General features: G+C 37.7%; 1 long non-coding RNA gene across 1 annotated transcript in view; it reads left to right on the plus strand.

Moving 5' to 3' along the window:
• Positions 1–6,508, plus strand: part of LOC101846694 — a 16,737-nt gene that overhangs the window by 4,782 nt on the left and 5,447 nt on the right. The window contains exon 2 of the long non-coding RNA XR_221051.2: positions 4,145–4,204. This is a non-coding gene — a long non-coding RNA (uncharacterized LOC101846694). The remainder of the gene's footprint in view (positions 1–4,144; positions 4,205–6,508) is intronic.

The following is a 6,508-nucleotide window of genomic DNA, read 5'->3' on the forward strand; positions in this document are numbered from 1 at the left end:
CCTCTCTGGAAAAGTGACTCGTATATATAAATCTGTTGACTTGATGCCCTCTTGTTGGCCTGATAGATAAATATGCATATCCAGCACATTTTGGTCATCACTCCCCCACTTTTCGGCTCGTGTGAATACATAAAAAAACAACTATATATATATATATATCCTTTCCGTTCTGCCATACTATGTTCATAAAAATTGATTCATATCATATCATATCAGATGTCTGTCTATAGCATTACGTGATATGGTCCGTTGACGAAGGGTATCGTGTGAGGGGTTTGCTATTTATAGTCCGTTTGATATTATCATTTTGCGCTGCACTGTGATGTGGCTGGCCGTGGTTCGATTCTTGAGCGAGGCATTTTTGAACATGATACCTGTAATATATCAAGCCTCTCCACTCTCCACTTGGACCTTTTTGGGAGACTGGCGTAAATTTTGTCGCCGTCATTTTCACAATCTATAATTGGTCGCTTCTACGGACAAGCAGGCTAACCCAGATTTTGAAGGTTTCCAGAAATCTCGACCTGCACCAAATGTGGGCACTGCCCTACCTATAGGAGAAGTTTAGTTTCATTGGTGTGTATTTTTGTTTGGTTATACATAGAGAAAACTCTCCTTGTCTTTTAAAGAAACTGAACAAGGGCCCAAAAACTTTACCTTCGATTTTCACAAAACAGCCCCCTCATGCTTAACAACGACCATTTCACAATCTGCAAACGACCATTGGCCCTGACCTGATCTCTGCCGTACAATTTTCTGGCTTTGATGACTCACAGACTGATGCTGGTGGTAGTCAACGAGGAGCCTTCGGTAACGGGGAGGATAATTTTTATCGAATGTCTGTCTTCCCACTGGGATGTTGTATATATTATATGTGAGGAGTGATGATGAATTCAGTCGCTCGTCAAAGTAATGAAAAGAAAGAAACTGGCATTTTTCCGTCACTCTGGCAATTTTTATCAAATTTTTTATTTTTTGCTCAATATCTTTTAAAACATTTCAAAAACACATTTCTGAGTGGATTTTACAGAAAAACGTTAATTTCAAGCCCAAAAAAATGTAAATTTTAAGTTTCCAAGGAGTCTCAAGCTTTGGAAATCACCAGACTTTGGCGGCCACTTTCTCGTTCAATTGACCTCTGAAACCAGGTGACCCCTACCCCCCACCCCCACCCCCTTCAATTGCCAGTACCTCGACTTGTATCCAAGATAACAAGGCTAAAACAGCTCCTGGACATGGATGGCTGGTGCCTCTATAAATAAATCATTGATGGGTCAGGTCAGATCCAAGATAAATGGATATTTTTTTCATCGAAAGCAAAGCAAGTGAACAAGCTTTAAGATGACGCCAATAGCTTCACATGCCCCAAAAATTGACGAGCGCCTGATTCCACCACGCGGTGGCACCGTATTCCCTCTCAGCCCGGGTCGGGCCTGGCAGGCAGAGTTGGAAGCTGGCCTCCTCAATGCTCTAAATTGTGTTGATGGGGGTGTAAAGAACACGTAAACTAAAGACAACAAACTAACAAAATATGACGGCATATTGCGTAGCGCTGACCTGGGCAGATACTGAGCTTAATAAGCGTAAGGCGTGTGGTTTTTAAAAAGAATATTTTGTCGTGTTGATTTTCCAGCTGTTAGTTTTGTTTGTTAAATTTTTTTTAATTTCTGCGGTTGGTTTGCTTGTTGTTTTTTGTGTTGCTTTGGAAAAAATGATAATGTAAACCCGAGTAGATTCATTTTTTATTGTTATTATTTATTTATTTTTATTTTTTATTTATTTTTATTTTTTTGGGTGGGGGGGTTAAAATAGATATTATTGTCGTATTTTGCTCGTAAAATACTTAATGAAATATTGTCTACGCTTAAAGCACATTTTTTTGACGATGTAAGTAAGAGGTCTTGGCTTTGCTTCCCCCCACCCCTTATTTTTAAAGAGAAGTGAATAGCAAAAAAATAGCCTGAATTCCTGAATTGAGCTATTCTTAGTCTGATATTATGTTTAGGTTTCCTAACATTTTGACGCTTCACTGTCTAATCAAATGCAGCGCCTTTAATGGCCAAAAATACCTAGAAATTCCACCCAGTTTTGTTTCTTAAACGACCTGTTTGTACAAAGGATGTTACGAAAAGATGAACGGTAATAGTTTTCATTTTGATCTATACTACGGCCATATAGATGTCTGGTTATTTTTTTTCTCTTTGGATGATTATATTACAAATGAACGAATTCGCCTGAAAAATACCTCTACTCTTCGGCACTTATATGACCTATTTGTGTTGCAAGTGCTGTAAGACTCTTACTAAAACTAGACTTAACTAATACTTTTTTTTTTTTTAAGGTTTAACCCCCCCCCCCCCCCCCCCCCCCCCCCCAAAAAAATTTATATGAATAAATAAAAAATAAATAAATAAATAAATAAATAAAAACTAAAAACTAAAAACAAGATCAGTTGGGTAGGAGGATTTAAAGTGTCATCCGTTCACCCAAACAAGGCATGCACACACGTCAACACTAGGGAAGGTGCCACTTTGTGTGTGTGTGTGTGTGTGTGTGTGTATGTGTGTGTGTGTGAAGAAACCGCACAATTCTTTGTGGCAGAGCGGATGTTGTGGCGTTTACTTCTCTGTATTTTATTTTCCTTCGCCTTCTGTCGACCTCTCGATCTGCGGGTGCTCGGTTCTACTTCTTCTTATCTTTCTTCTTTTGTTTTTTCCTGTCTGTCTGTCTGTCTGTCTGTCTGTTTTGCTAGTTTGTTTGGTTGTTGTTTTTTTTCCTTTGAACTATACAGCGGCCGTTATTGTTAATATTATGTCGTAGATGTGCCACACAAGTGACATAAAACGCTTGCTTAAACAGTTCTTTCCTTTCGAGCATCTACCGTCCTTATCTCCCCTTCTTCTTTTTTTATGTTTGTTACTCTCTTGTGACACCTCTAATCCTCTGGCGCCCATTTGACCTTATGCAGTTGCGAGCGCCGTAAAACTCTTACTAAAACTAAGACTAAAACAAACAGTAGATTATTGCCCTTCTCTTGACGAAAAACTTAGTCCCTTCTTCTTGTCTTTCGGTTTCTTGTTCCTCGCCTGTTAGTTGTTGTTTTCCTTTTTAACTATTATGGCCGTTATTTTGTCGATGTGCTAGTCTTTACTCAACGAACTCAAACTGGGTCCTTCTTCTTCTTGTCACTCGTGGGTGGTTGGCGGGGGTGCTCTGGTGTGGATTGCTCCTTCTTCCCCATCAAACATCTATCGTCCTTATCTCTCCTCTTTCTTTCTTTTTTTTTTTTGGTGTATGTTACTGTCTTGTAACATATCTTTATTCTTCGGCACTTATATGACCTTTTTGTGCTGCAAGTGCCGTAAAACTCGAATGAAACCTTAACATCTTGCCTTTCCCTTTTGTCTGTCTTGCTTGCTTAAAAAAAAAATATATATATATATATATTAATGTATATATATAGTCGTTGTTTCGTAGTCTATGGTTGTGATTGTTTTAATCTCTGTGACATATTTCAGGGAACCCTGATTATTATGACTAATTTTTTTTAATTCTCTGTTTGGCTTTGCCGGTCCAGATTGTGTGTATTACTTTTAGAGTCTGTCAGGTCGGCGGGGTCTCATTTGACCACTGCATCCATCATCGGACTGTTACCAGCAGGAATGGCTTCTTTTTTTTTTAATTGTATTTTTTTTCCCTTATTTTTATGGGCTTGCGCTTTTTTAAATAGATGAGTAGATACACAAATTAGAGTTGTGTTGTTTTTGTTTTTGTTTTTGTTTGATCTTTTTGGCAAAAAAAGTATATCACAATTGAATATGTACGTCTGTTTGAAGCGTTATTTACCTTCAGACAGGCTGAACGCGTCAAATGGACTGAACGACAAAAAAAGAGACTCCCAGATTTCACTTCTCTTTTGGTCTTAGCCTGAGTCGAGTGTGAATGATTCTAAATCGATTTTATTTTTTCGCCTTATTTTATTTTAATTTAATTTTTTTGTTTTTGTAACGACTGTCATTTTTTAAACATCCTGGTGAAAGATTCTGTCCATTTTGTCATGCCAGCGACGACGCTCATAAGTATAGCCGTTCATCTTTGTTCACAATGCCGTTCCTTTTATTTCTGCCTACGCCAACCCAAAAAGGAATCGACCAGCGACAAAAAGAAACCGGAAAAGTCGAAGGAGGTCAAACAGCCAGGGAAAGTAGGTCACACGTCGGTTGAGAAACCGACCAATCAGCATGCTTTGTCAGCCTGTCTATTTGTTGTCGCCATTTTTGATGTATGATATATCGCGTGTGCTTGCTTCTCAATGTTCCAGGTTTTATCCCTTCTATAAAAAAGATTTTTTTTTTTCTTTAATATCTTTTTTTTTTTTTCTTAATATTCTCTCGTAGCGGGTAGCAACTGTTTCGAAATTTGTCTTTTTAAAATCTTTTTTTGTTCCTTTTTCAATTTTTTTCAGCATATTTTTCACATAATGCGTCTAGATCTAGTAACTTGCTTACAGTTTGGAACTTTTTTTTTCTTCTTTTTTTTTTTGGGGCTGTGTTTGTCTTTAATTTGTGCATTTTCCATGCTTCAGTGGAGACTTTTTTTTTTTACCTAATATATCTGACATCTTTAATTCTCTGAGTGGCATATTTTGAGACTCGCGGCAGAGCTTTTACACTGTCATAAAGAAAACAGAAAAATTATGTCGAAGTCAAAACCTATATAAATAGAAAAATTTCTTAATTAAAAAAAATAATGTGTACTTTATAATATTCATCATGTTTCTCAGACCACGGGCAGTGTCAAATTCGGATCATTGTTGCTTTATAGTCAATTCGCCATTCTCGTTTGACAGTGTCAAATTCAGACTACATAATCTTTCACTCTCATTTTGTTCTCACTAATCATACGTAGTGTAAATTTTAGACTATGTATTTATTTATATATATATATATATAGATAGATAGATAGATAGATAGATAGATAGATAGATAGATTGATTTATATATTGGTATATATAGAAATATATATTCATATATATATATATATATCTATATATCTATCTATCTATCTATCTATCTATCTATCTATCTATCTATCTATCTATCTATCTATCTATCTATACATACAGTCGAAACTGTCAAAGACGGCCACCCTTTGTCGAGGAGAAGTCTTATACAGGTGGCCGTTAGAGCAGGGGACTGTCTCATACAGGTGGCCGTTACAGCAGGGGACTGTCTCATACAGGTGGCCGTTAGAGCAGGGGACTGTCTCATACAGGTGGCCGTTAGAGCAGGGGACTGTCTTATACAGGTGGCCGTTAGAGCAGGGGACTGTCTTATACAGGTGGCCGTTAGAGCAGGGGACTGTCTTATACAGATGGCTGTTAGAGCAGGGGACTGTCTTATACAGGTGGCCGTTAGAGCAGTTTCGACTGTATTTGGTGTTGTCTGTGTTACAGCTATTTTTTTTTTTTTTAATTCTTATTTGTCTGCTATAATATGTGAAGCGTCTTGGGGAAATCAGGCGCTCGTCAAATAACAAAAATCAAAGAAACAGGCATTTTTACTCCAGTTGTACTTTTAAAAAAAATCAAGTTTCGTTTTTTGGCTCAACACCTTTTTTGTCCTTTTAAAACATTTCGATGTGAATTTTACTGAAAAGCGTTGATTAAAAGCACAAAATATGTCGCCTAATTTTTCAGTTTTCAGGGACTCTCAAACTATTGAAGTAACCAAACTTTGGCGGCCATTTTCTTTCTAATTTTACCCCTCTAACCTGTCAACCCCAACTCGTTTTGACAAATATATGAAAGCCGTGCAAATACGTACACTTTCAGATGATTCCAATAATTGTTTCGCGCCCCAAAAATTGACGAGCGCCTGATTCCACCGCGTCGTGACACGTAATATGTGAGGTGTGCTGACAAAATGAGTTACTTGTCGCGGTCCACAAATGGAGATATTGGCCAAGAATCGACGCTAGGGTCAAATTTGTACGTTTTCTTTTGATGCCATATTCTTTAAGTCTATAACACGCCTTTCATTATTTCATACATTATAAATTGTAAAGTGGGTGGTTGGCGGGTGCTCTGGTGTGGTTTGCTTCTCCTTTCCTATCAAACATCTATCGTCCTTATCTCCCCTTTTTCTTTTTATGTTTGTTACTCTCTTGTGACACCTCTAATCTTTGGCACTTATATGACCTGATTGTGTTGCAAGTGCCGTAAAACACTTACTAAAACTAAAAAACTAAACTAAATAAATTGTAAAAACTTCAAACTTCACCTAGAAGCCTGATGTGTCTTATTTCCTTAAGTTAATGCTTGAATCTGAGAAGTTACTCATTTTGTCAGCATGTTGCACATAATTGTGTTTTTCTTTTGTGCTCTCTTTGTGAACTGAGCACACCGGGACACTTGTTGGAGGAGTGGCCTTCTCCTCTCTCACGCGCTTAGTTTTGCTGCTTCTGCACTACTGAGTTTTTATGTCACTGAACCCCCCCCCCCCTACCT

The sequence above is a fragment of the Aplysia californica genome, unplaced genomic scaffold, assembly GCF_000002075.1.
Source record: "Aplysia californica isolate F4 #8 unplaced genomic scaffold, AplCal3.0 scaffold00862, whole genome shotgun sequence".
NCBI lineage: Eukaryota > Metazoa > Mollusca > Gastropoda > Aplysiida > Aplysiidae > Aplysia > Aplysia californica.